Raw genomic sequence first — 12,779 nt, forward strand, 5'->3', positions numbered from 1 at the left:
TGGAGCCTTTGTGAATGAATTAAGATGCACTGCTGAGAAGAAGAAGCCAGGCTGGGGCAGGGGCTGATGTTTCTCAACTTCCCAGGGGAGCAGAAGCCCTGGCCCTTTCTCTGCCCCGAGCACCTCACTGTGAGCTCATGAGCTGTAACCCTGGGCCTGGGTTCTTGGGGAGCCATGACAGGTTCAGCGGTGGCCCCTCGGGCTCCCTCTCCTCAGGGCTCTCTCCTCTGCCTCTAGGCACTGGGGATCAGATACTGCCCTTGCAATCTACCCCATCCCCGAGACTCCCCTTGGAGCAACGTGGGGTGCCTGGAAACTTTTCCCCTTCATGGACATTGAGGAGTGTGGAGTCTTGGGTGGAGGGAGAAATTACTTTACTTCCCACCTTGTGGATGAAAGGGACAGGTTCTTTCCCGATATGTCCTCCGCCCCCTGTGGACAATGTAAGAGCCTCTGCTGTGCCTGAGGGTGTCTGGAGGTCGTGGCCAGGACACTGCCTCTCAAGTCTCCTTGGGCGGTGGTGAGACCCGGCGCAAGGTCCTTTGCAAGCACCCTCAGTGTCTGTGGTCTCAAGGTCCCGTGGGGGTCTAGGTCCCCTGGCTAGTAATTGTTAGCTCTGAGGGCACTGCTTGGCCATGGTGCCCTCACTGACTGACCTTTTTTCTAGAGAAGGAGTTGCTGGCTGGCTTGTGCCCCTTATGGTGAGGCTCATGGCTCTCAGGTCATCGACTGGCATTTCTGACTCATTGGCAGCCAGCGCCTCTTCCTAAGCCCCCCACCTTACTTAAGAAAGCAAGGCCATGTCCTCGGGGACTCCCCATGGGGCATCCTGGCCCAAGGCCTGGGTGGGTCCCAGTTCGCCTGAATCCTCAGCCCTGAAGTGTTTTCTTGGGGATCCCCTCCCCACTAAGGTGCCAGGTCTGCTCTTGAATTCATGGTCCTGAGTTTTGGAGTTGCAGGCATGTGCTGCTGTACCCTGCTCACTTCCTCCTTCTTGTCTTAAAAAGGTAATGCACGACCAACGCAGAACATTTAGAAAGGAAGAAAAGCTAAGGGAAAAATAAATTGCCCGAGACTGGAGGATCGCAGGTTCATGGCCAGCCTCAGCCACTTAGTGAGGCCCTCTGCAACTCTGTGGGATCTGGTTTCAAAGTAAAGGATAAAAAAATAGGTCTCGGGGTGTAGCTCGGAGGTAGAATGCCCGTGGGGTCAACCCCCAGTTCCTCAAAATAAAAAAGTAAATAAATTGCCCTTAGCCTTGCCATCCTGAAAGCAAATAATTTTATCATTATTATTTTAGTTATTTGGAATATTATTTTTTCTTGTTGATGTTTCTTAGCAAAAAAAGGAAATTCAGCCAACATGTGAGATAGATGAGGTACACCTCCGTCTCTATGGTATAGATGTAAGGTGCTATTTAAGATGCACTTATGGCAGTTTTGCAGCCCCCCTCTTTTAGCAACATTGTATTGCAGCTCATGGATGTGGTGTGTTAATTAGCCAGTCTCCTGGGGCTGGACCCAAAGGTGTGCAGTGATATATATTTTTTAAAGATCAGCACTCTGGGCTGGGGACCATCCTGGTGCATACTCTGTGCACATCACTGGTCATTTCCTTAGGATAAATTCCTAGAAGTGGGATTTCTAGGTCAAAGGCCATGCACATTTAAGGTCAAAGTGTCCTCTGGAAGGGATATATCCGTTTTCTATCCCAGTAGCCTCGGAGAAGAAGGCCCAGATCCCTGTAACTCACAACCCTTTGCTATTTCCAAGCCAGTCCAGAAAGCTGGCGGGGGGGGGGGGGGGGGGGACGACCCTGCTGCACCGGGAGCGACTTCCTGCCAGAGGAAGGGAGGCGTTTGGTAAATAGTCCACTCCCAGGTCTTGAAGTGAGCCCTCCCTCCAAGCCTCTGGTCGGCTCAGGCAACTTCTCCCCACCTGCAAGGGGAAGGTGACAGAAGTCAGGAGCTGGCGTCCACTTTGCTTACCTCCATCCCTGGCATCTGGTCCACACCCCCTGGACTGCGTGTTTCTGTTGATAATCGAAAGCCCTTGCTATTCCCCAGGGAGGCCGACAGGAGCCCCTGATGTGAGGGTCCAGCCTCGTTTATGGCTTTCCACCCCCCTCCCCAAACCTAGAACCACAACATTGTCCACCAGTATTGGCCCGGGGAGTGAAAGCTTCATGGGTCACGTGAATCCAAGAAGTTAGTAAAGTGGTCCAGATCTCAGCAAGAAAACAGGAGGAGCCAGCGTGCCGCTCACCTGCAACCCAGACCCCTCCTGAGGGCCCCAGGGCCCCAGGCCACAGCCCCTGTGCTGTGAGAGCTACTTGTCTGCCTCCCTGGGCCCCGGTTTTCTTAAGGGACTAGACATTGTTCTTGGGGGCTCCCTTTTGGTCCTTAGGTCAAGAGTCTGGGAGCTGTGGTCAGGATGAGGGGTGGGGAGAGAGTCAGTTGGCAAGACTGCAGCCCCCAGGCTATGGCCCCAGCTGCTGTCCAGCCCTGGACCCACCCTGGTGGCTCTTCAAGGTGGCTGGTGCCCCCCCCCCCCAGGGAGTATGAAAATCAGATGACCCAGCCTCTCCAGTGGGCCTCCCTGTTTTGAATAAGGTTCTGGATTGTTGATTTGAGAGAAAAGAGTCCTCAGTAGACAAACATCTTGCTTTTAAAATCTGGAGCTCGGGCCCAGCCCTCAGGCCATGCACTCCCCCAGCCCCAGCTGCTCTTGTAGCCCCTCCCCCACCCTCCCTCCCCACAAAGAACACCTCTCCTTTCCCCCCTCCTCTCCTTTCCCTTCCCCTCAGCCTGAGGAGGGGCGGTTAACCTCCGCAGAGCACTTTCTAGTGGGGCTTTGCTGGTCTCCTTAGCACCGGAGCTTTGAACCCACTCAGTTGATGGGGACACTGAGTATGGAAAGACCTAGGTGCCGTGTGCCCTGGATGCATGGCCCCGGAGCCAGGCTGGGAAAGCTCCTTCCCGTCCCGCTTCTGCTTCCTGTGTGGCCTTGGACAAGTCCCAGTCCCTCTCTGGGCCTCTGCGTCTTCCTCCACAGAGTGAGTGAGTGGTTCTCTGTTTTTAGGTGAGGATCTTGTGGCATCAGGTGGGAGGCCCTTGAAGTCCCTGCACGGCCCTGGGGTACCCCCATCCCTCCCCTGCACCCCACTTCCTGCAGCCAGTTTGGAGCCAGAGACAAAGGCCTGCTCAGGGCAGAAGGTGCGGCGGGATGTGTGCTGGTGCCCGGCTGGCGGGCCCAGATAAGAGCGAGGCTCCCCTGAATCTGCTGGTGTGCCCTGGGGGCGGGGGCAGGTGGAGCAGGCTGCCACTTGTCTTGCCAGCCTCTGCCTGTCCCCTCTGGGGCCTCCCCAAGCCCGCCTGTCCAGGTGAGAGCGTCTTGTGACATGGGGTAGCCCTGTCCGGGGAAAGGGCCGCAGCCACTAAGTGACTTTGGCAGCTCCTGTCCTGCGGCGTGTTGGCAAGGCTGGGAGTTTTCTGGCCCCCACAACCTGGACCTTCAAAAAGCACACGGGACTACGTGTGGCCTGGGACATGAGTGGTTTCTGGAAGCGAAAGGTCTCCCTCCCCTGAGAGCCAGCTCTTTGTTCCACAGCCTGAAGGACCTGACTCCAGCCTATTGTTCCTTGCTGACACACAGGCTCCAGTTCCTCTCTGGGTTTGCCTGGGGTGAGGGGTTCCTGGTGTTGACAGTGGGGGCTGGGGGCCAAGCGCTGTGCTTAGTCAAAGTCACTTGCTTATCCAGGGGAAACGCCATTTTAGGACACCCCTTGCATGTGCCGAGACAGGGACTGTCCAGGTTTTTGTATCTTAAGTTTTGTCAAACTGAGGCTTGGCCACTTGTGCAGCATGATAATTAACTGCTCTGTGGCCAGCCTGGGGTGAGGTTCGATCTGACGGTGGTAGGTAGGAAGAGTGGAGAGGGGTCCTCGGTCGACGGGAACAGTTGAGGGCCCACTGGTGAAGCCCTGGTGTCCTCCCAATGCCGATTCTCAGAAGGCTCAAATCAGAGATGGAGGGTGTGATCCAGGAATACGGAGACACTGGCTTGGAAGGGTTAATGTTATTTCAAAGTCTAAATAAGGGAAGAGTATACTTAAGCTACTTTCCGGGATTTTGTGCCTTTGGACATTTAGTATGTCAATTATTGGTATAACAGCACTAATACAGAAAATTCCTTCTGGCCTCATTTTCATTTTACAAGGAATCATCCAATTAATCTAATTGATCCAATTGATCTTCTGTGAGAGAATCAGCCAGGAGGACAGAAATTCTTATCTCCACTTGGCAAGTGGGAAGAATGGCTTGGCCAGAGGTTGCATGTTTGCTGGGGTCACGGGGCCGGGCTGGGGGCCGTGGGTGGCTCTGGGTCTCTGGCAGCCATGGGGAGGCTCACGACACCTGCCTTCCTGTGCCAACACGCGTGCCCGGCTGGCCGGCACAGGCTCCGGGGCTGCCTCTGAGTATTCCACGGGGCCTGGGGCTTCAGGGTCAGGTCTCTGGGAGGTGTGCCATGCGGGGCCCACCTGGCCGTCGTCCGCACCTTCCTACCTGGCTACTGGGCCTTGCCGCGTGTCACCTGAAGTCTGTGCAAAACTGGTAGTTTTGAATTCTAGGTTAGTGTTCTTGACCTTGACCCTGTGCTTTCCCCTATAGTGTCTACTTATTAAACACTGGAAAGTGAGAAGTAAGCATTTGATAGAGGTTAAGCGGCTGAGAACATACAGGTGCCCGGGACTTGGGGAACCACCCGATAGCAGAGTTACGTGGAGCGTTACTTTTGCTCTAGCCACCCTTTCCTGGGACACTGAGGTGGCCATCGGTACCCCACAGTGGGGGCTGGGGCCGAGTCCCACTCACCCGCACCCTGCCCAGCCCCGCAGAGAGGGCTGAAGTCTTAGAGGCCCCTGGACCCTCTGCATTGCCTGGCAGAGGCAGTGGGGGGCGCACTCGGGCCCCTAGCTCGCCCCATGCAGCCAGGCCCCTCCCCCAGCCGTGAGCCTCCGGGCTCCATAAATCACCCTAAGAGCACATTCCTTGGGGGATTTGTAAAATAATCAAAATATTTGGGGAAAAGACCTTAAGATTACTTATGGCTATTAGTGGGATCCATATATTTTGGCACCAAGCATCGCTTAATTGAAAAAATATGTGTGCTTGGTGATTTCTTTCTTTTCTTTTCTTTTCTTTTCTTTTTTTTCCTTTCTTTTATAAGGACTAGGCCCAGAGAGAAGAGTGGTTAGGGGGGAAAAAACAGGGAGGAATTGAATATCAAAAGAGTTTGTGTGGAGGAGCTGCTTACAGAATGGTGGAAAATATAATGCTAATGGAAAGTAAGCCCTGCCTATACAGCCTGGGATTATTAATAGAGCCGAGTTACCACGCGCATAATGAACCTTTTAAGAGACTTGGGACAACTTTCCCCTTTGCAAAACAAGTTTCCTTCGAATAGCACCATTCACGCTGCTAAGGGCATTGGGTTACAACAATAAATAAAAATGAACAGTGCCCTGAGAAATGCAAGGAATGCACAAACGTTTCAGTGATTTAGTATGAGAAAACACTATTTCAACATTTAATTGAATTGCATACTTTCATCTTTCAGACTTCAGCATTTGAACTGCCACCTGACTCTCCCTCTCCCGCTCCAGCTCCATTAGATGGCAGGGCTCCTCCAGAGGAGGGGTGCTCCCCCCCGGGGGTGGGGGGGCTCCTTCCCCCTTCCTGCTGTTTTGCTCCTCAACTTGCTTTTGCCTGGGATTATCAGGAAGAGGAGACTCCACGGGAGTTTCCTTGTAAAGCTGCAGGGAAAGGCTCAGATGAGGTTGTGCTTTGCAAAATGCTCTCTTTGCCCAGACTTGGCATCAGCTGTGGGATCCTGGCCCTGTGGCTACCCCTAGTCTGAGACTCAGTTTCTAACTCTGCCACAGTACACATGCTAGGGGCCCGGGCTGACCTGCGTACTCCCCAGCTGCTTCCGTTCTGCCTTCTTGGTTAAAGATGGCCGGAGCAAGCTGGGTGTGGTGGCACACGCTTGTAATCCCAGGACTCAGGAGGCTGAGGATCGTGGTTCGAGGACAGTCTCAGCTACTTAGTGAGGCCCTCTGCAACTTAGTTTGACCGTGTTTCAAAATAAAAAATAAAAATAGGGCTGGGGGTGTAGCTCAGAGGTAGAATGCTCTGGGTTCAATTCTCAAAAGACGAGAACAGCACTGGCTGTGATGGTGTAAGTCTGCCATCTCAGTATTTGGGAGGCTGAGATAGGAGGATCTCAGAGCCTCAGCAACTTAGGGAGACTCCGAGAAACCTAGCAAGACCCCGTGTTTTGAAATAAAAAGTAAAAGCTGGGCGTGGTGGCGCATGCCTATAATCCTAGTACTTAAGAGGCTGCAATGGGGGATGGGAGGGGGGGATGTGGGATCCCTGGTTTGAGGACAGCCTCAGCTAGTGAGACTCTCATCGACCTAGCAAGACCCTATTTCAAAATAAAAGTAAAATAGGGCTGTGGTGTAGCTCAGAGGTAGAATTTCCCTGTGTTTAATCTCCAGCACCACAATAAATAAATAAATAAATAAATAGGGCTGAGGATAGTTCTTGCGAGGCTGAGACAGAAGGGTTGCAGGTTCAAGACCAGCCTCAGCAACTTAGCAAGACCCTCGGCAACCTAGCGAGACCCATTTTCAAAATAAAAAAATGAAGAGCTGGGGGTGGTGACACATGCCAGCTGAGACGGGAAGATCACAGATTTGAGCACAGTCCCAGCAAGTAGTGAGACTCTCATCATCTTAGAGATACTCTGTTTCAAAATAAAAATAAAATTGGACTTGGGGTGTATCTCAGAGGTAGAATGCCTCTGGGCTCAATCCCTAGTACCAAAGAAATAAAAGATTAAAAAATGGAGGGGGTGTAGGCACATCCCTGTGAGGCCCTGAGTCGAGCCCTCAGTACCCAAATGACTAGAGTGGAGTCTTCCCAGGGCCCTCACGGGTCTAGGAAACTAGTGGGCAGAGACACCGTGGTCCCTGGGTATGGCCAGGTCATCTGGGTGCAGGCTGGCTCTTCTTGGGTCCGGGGACTTGGAGACGGAGCGGGGGTGGGGGTGTCTAAGGAGTCCAGCCCCCACCGTGGCACTGGAGCGTGCTGTATGCGTGGACAGCCCTGCAGGGTTGCGGGGACCACCGAGCCGCACAGGCCTGCTGACGGAGGTGGGAAAGCGCCGCCTGCAGCCTGGCATCTGCTCCAGCTTTTGTCCTTCAAGGTTAATGTGTGCACACAGGGTGCGCACAGCCCCACACGTGCGTGCTCTATCCTCAGAGGTTAGTCATCGGCCCTTTATTGATTACCTAGGGCATCCAGGGCACCCTGGGGGCGGCCATGGGGGACACAGGGGCGCCTGTGTGACCTGAGCCTCAAGGGGCTCAAAATCTGTTTTCACTGAAAGCAAAACCGTGTGACCTTGGGCTGGTCACCTCTCAGTAAGAACTAGGCAAACTCTTTGGTACCAAATCCCCCTTTCCTTCATGAGCTCTCTATATGGAGGGCGTACATGGGGCTGAATCCAGGGGTGCTCTACCACTGAGCTACATCCCCAGCCCTTAAAAAAAAATATATATATATATATATATTGATCAGGATCTCACTAAGATGCTGAGGCTGGCGTCCAACCTGCAGTCCTCCCGTCTCAGCCTCTCCCAGGCACTGGGATTCCGGCGTGTGTGTCTTACCTCCCAGCCAGACTGGGGGTGGGGAGGGCCTTGAGGACAAGTGTCCCTCTGTATGCTCAGAAGATGGGGACATTCCGTGTGGCCCGCAAGTGAGTCATCTTACCTATTTTTTTCCATTTGTGGGCCCCCCTTATCGTGAGTCTGGTCCTGCCTGCTGCAGAGGTGCAAAGCAGATAAGACTGGATCCACCCTGTGCGGCTTCGGCCATGGCGTGACTTGTTTGGTGCCAGGGGGCATCTTCTTAACTTGGGTGTTCCAGGAGCAGCTCCTGAGACAGAAGAGGCGTTGGCCCAGGACACACAGGACGGGGGGGGGGGGGCATGGTGAAGCCAGGTCCCTCTGTGGGATGTATGGGCGTGCGGAGCAACCCTGGAAGGTGAGGGAGCAGGGGTGTTGTGAGGACCCTGGTGCTCCCCAGCACTCAGGCATAGCCCCCCCAGCCAGAACAGGGCGTGGACTGAAGCAGGTGTTGCCATTGGCACTGTTGGCAGGGGCTGGCAGAGCCAGCAGGTGTTGGTTAGTTCATCCACCAGGGTTTACTGAGTCCTCCTTGTGCCCTACCACCCGTCTCCCAGAGACAGAGAGCAGCTGCTCTAAGCAGAGGGGGCCCTGGCGAGCCCCTGACCCGGGAGGACAGTGTGACACAGGCCCCGTGTTCCAGGTGCTCTGGGTGAAAGTGCTTTGCACAATGTCCCGGCCCGTGGATATTTGCAGGTGATGAACGTGATTATCATAGCTCTGCGTAGGTCAGACCTGGACTCACTTTTCTTCCAGAATCAGAAAGTGCTAGTCCCGGCATCCTCGGCCCTGAGGAAGGTGCTCAACCTACTTGTTGGCTGATCCCAAGCCTTGAACGACAGCCCAAGGACGGGGTGGGTAGTTGGGTGTTCCCTTCCCCTTCCCACCGACCGATGGCGCCCAGCTCCTGTGGTACCCAGCAGGCTGTCAGTCGGGGTCACTGCCCCTTCCATAGTAGGAAACCAAGGCCCCTTGTCTCCCTGGCCCCTGTGTGGTACTGCTTTCCTGATGCTGCAGGCATGTGCCAAGGTCAGATTGCAATGCCCCCTGGCAGGGGCGAGGCCCCCCAGAGAGGATCACCTGGCCACCTGTGCCCTCCACCTGTCTGTAGCAGGCCATGGTGGCAGCTGCATGGACTCGGCTCCGGATGGTCATTCTGCGTTCCCAGCGCCTGCTTGGTGCCAGGCAGGGAGCAGGATGGCAGAGCTGGAGGGGCTTTGCGATCAGACAGGCCGGACCTTTGTTTTGTTGAGAAGAGGAAATGGCCCCAGAGCAGAGACGGTAGTGACTTCCCAGGCTGGACAGTGGCAGGGTGGCACCCAGAGCTGGTCAGGCCTGGGCGGCCAGCTTGCCTTTCTTCCCTATCTGTGGCAAGGCCTGCTCTTGGGGTGACCTCTGGCATGAGCTCCTTTCTCTTTGTCCCGCAGCTTTGGCGCTGCGGGCAGGTGGAGTTGCCTGCATGGTGCCTCTGCACGCCTCTGCGCGGGCCGGGGCCGGGTGTGCAGAAGGAGCGCCGAGCCGGGAATCTGACACCGAATGTATTTTAGAAACTTCTAACTGTCCCCAGGGTGGAGTATGATTAATCATAATCCCAATTTTGTGGGTGGGTTCCCTAGGTCTCAGAGAAAAGGCAGCGTCAACTCCAGGGGAGGCTCTGTTGAGGGCTTGAAGCACAGTGAGATTCACCTCACCAGGGAGATAAAGCTCTGCTGGGGCTGGGGGATAGGATGCTGTGTTCTTATCTGCAGTCTCTCTCTGCTGCTCATTTGCTGTGTGATCAAGGGCAAGTGCCTTTCCCTCTCTGGGCCTATAAACTATTTCATACTCAGCCCCTTCTCCTCCCTCTCTTCCACAGCAAGCAAGCAGATTGATTCTGTGTGCCAGAAGGATTTTTTTTTTTTTTTTGTGGAACTGGGAATGGAACCCAGGGGCATTCTATATCCGAGCTATACCCCCAGCCCTATTCTTTATTCTTTATTTTGAAACAGGGTCTCACTAAGTTGCAGAGGCTGGCCAGGAACCTGCGATCCTCCAGTCTCAGCCTCCCAAGTACTGAGATTACAAGTGTGCACCACCATGCCCGGGGAAAGGAACTCTATTGTTTCCAGCACCGTCCTTCCCCTTCCACGTGTTGTGTGATGTCAAGGTGGCGCATGGCCCAGCCCAAAGGGTCACTGTCATACTGAAGAGGCACGCCGTAGCTGGGGGTCCAGCAGAAATTCTGCTTGCTCACAGGAGGTTGCCAAGGAGGCCCCCATAGATTCACAGGCCCCATCAGTGTGGAAATGGGGCCATAGCCCCTCCCCCAGGCAAGGAGCAGCCCACGCCCCATGCCTGGGCCTCAGTTTCCCCATTCATGCTATGAAAGGGAAAGGAGACAGCTTATCTGTGGTCTCTCCTTCAGGCCGGACCGCAGGCCACAAAGGATGGGGTTGGTTTTACTTGTGTCTGTTTTAGATGCCAAGGTTCACAGTAAGCGTCCGTCCTTCTGAGGGAGAAGTGGGCTGGCGTGGCCTCTGCTAACTCACTTTAAGAGGCAGCGAGGGCGGAGGGTGTGGCTCACCCAGCCCAGGCAGAGCCCTGTATTGCACCCCCGGCGGGGCAAGCTCCGGTGTGGTTGCTCCCTGGCCCACCCCCTCGGGGGCAGCCCCTGCTTCCCTGCTGGAGTGGCCCGCCTGGCTGTGCCGGGGGTGGGGGTCCCGGCTGTCCCTGGACTCCATGGTGCTCCTTCTTTTGGAGGGGCTTTGGAGGGGCTCTTCTGTTCACCTCTGCACTGCTCTGCCGGTGCCCCGAGGAGTGGGCAGTGGCTACTGTCATCACCCCGTTTAAAAATTAATTAATTTGCTATTTATTTATTTATTTATTTATTTATTTATTTATTTATGGCATTGGGGACTGAACCCATAAGTATTCTGCTTCTGAGCTCTAGCCCCGGCCATATTTTATACTTTTATTTTATTTTATTATTGTTATTTTATTTTATTTTTCTTTATTTTTTGTGGGTCTGGGGATGGAACCCAGGGGCATTCGACCTCCGAGCTACAGCCCCTTTCCTATTTTTTATTCTTTATTTTGAAACTGGGTCTCACTGTCAGGCGCGGTGGCGCACGCTTGTAATCCCAGCGCTTGGGAGGCTGAGACAGGAGGGATCGCACAGGTTCGAAGCCAGCCTCAGCTACTGAGTGAGGCTCTCGGCAACTCAGAGCATCTCAGAGCTGAGCAGAACTAGGCTTTGGGAGGGAGGAACCCACCGAGGTCAGTGGCTGGATCACCCCAGCCACTGTAGGGGCTCAGCCTCTTTTCCTCCCAGGTGGGGCGCCTAGCCAGGGGCACCCACAGTGGGGCTGAACAGAAAGGAAGGAAAAGATTCCCAGAGTTCTGTGCTTCAAGCCATTTTGGTAGGGGAAAAAAAACTAATTAGAGGTGACAATGGTGACTTTGTTCAGTTTTTCCTCCCTCGTCCCCACACCTCCCCCTTCTCTCTGTCCCTCACTTGTTGTATCCATGGGAAAACTAGGTAACATTATAATTACTGAAAATATTGTGGGTCCGTGGAAGCTGCGGGAAAGGAGTGCCCTGGAGTGCAGGAGGCCCGTTTAAAAAAAAAAAATTTTTTTTTTTTAGGTTTTATTTTTTTTCCCTTTCGTTTGGAAAAGGAGCCCTCTGCAGCCATGCTGTCACAGTTAAAATAAGGTTTAAATTACAGGCCAGCCCGTGGCTTTTCCCCTTTCTTTCAGAATTTTTGCCAACTTGCAATTTACTTAATGAAATCCTGCTATTCCGTTTAACAGGGATATTTTTTGCAGATGTTGATTTAACTTAGCTTTGCAAAATATGTGAACTGTACCGTTTCTTTTCCTATTTTTAACGGTTTCGGGATTCGAGTTCAGCAACTCCGGGCTGTGCCATGCCAACGGGGCTGTTTACTCCCATCTCTTAAAAATATTTGTTTTCCATTGCCCCGTCTGCCCTCCTCAGCCTCCCACATGGCCTCAGAGGGAGGCTCCGTACCCGGGCACAGCTCCCTCCGCAGGCTCCAGCAGCCTGGGAACTGGTGCCGCTGGGCTGGTGGGCCAGAGGGGACAGGGTTTCTTATAGCTCAGCCCCCTCAGTTAGAGGAAATGGAGACCAGAGTGGGGAAGTAACTTGCTGAAAGTCACACAGTGAACTGGGAGCAGGTGGTTACAGGCATAAACTGTGTTCCTGGAGGAGGTGAGTGGGGGACTATGGCTTTGGGCAGCTTTCCTTCCCTGGGAAGAAGCTCCGTGTCCCCCGCAGGGAACTCTGGGCTTCACCTTTACACAGTGTGTGTGGGGTTCTGCTTCATGTCTACCTGAGGCATTGTGATGTCCATGGGAGCCCTTGGGGGTGGTGGGGCTTCCGCTGCTGCCCGGCTCCCCAGGCCCGCTTCCAGTACGCACAGTGTAGGTGCCATGCTGCTGGCAGATCTAAAGGCGGGGCCCGCTGCGAGGCCGCTGAGGAGCAGCACGTGGGCAGGAAATGCTTCTAGACAATGTTCATAGCCGGCTGGGGCGCACTCCTGGAATCCCAGTACTTGGGAGGCTGAGACAGAGGATTGCAGATTTGAGGCCAGCCTCAGCAACTTAGTGAGACCCTGCTTCAAAATAAAACATAAAATAGTTGGGAGTGTAGCTCAGAGTTAGAATGCCCCTGGGCTCAATCCATAGTACCCGCTCCCAAACCCCCAGCTCTGCTCTCCAGGGATGGGCCCAGGAGGGGGTGCCCTGCACGTCCCAGACCTGTCTCTGAGGATTGCAGCGGGCACAGGGGCACCCAGGACCCCTGTCTGACACACCAAGAAGTGCCCTTCCCTTTGGATTTGGGGATCTCCTTTAGCCACCCGAATGTCAGGGACTCCGGTGGGTTCAAAGGAGAACGGACACTTTATTGAGTCTACAGGAGCTGGCAGAGGCCTAGGGATGGTGTGGGACTTGCCTAGGGCAGAGCTGACCCAGAGCCCTGCCGCCTGGGCCACAGCGCCCCTCCTGATTGCTCCTGGGGTG

General features: G+C 54.3%; 1 protein-coding gene across 1 annotated transcript in view; it reads left to right on the top strand.

Annotated features, from left to right (window-relative positions):
- SMAD6 (SMAD family member 6) overlaps positions 1-12,779 on the top strand; it is a gene marked incomplete at both ends in the record, with an annotated part of 70,651 nt that overhangs the window by 35,827 nt on the left and 22,045 nt on the right. The window lies entirely within an intron of this gene.

Source organism: Muscardinus avellanarius (assembly GCF_963383645.1).
Source record: "Muscardinus avellanarius genome assembly, chromosome: 3".
Taxonomy (NCBI): Eukaryota; Metazoa; Chordata; class Mammalia; order Rodentia; family Gliridae; genus Muscardinus; species Muscardinus avellanarius.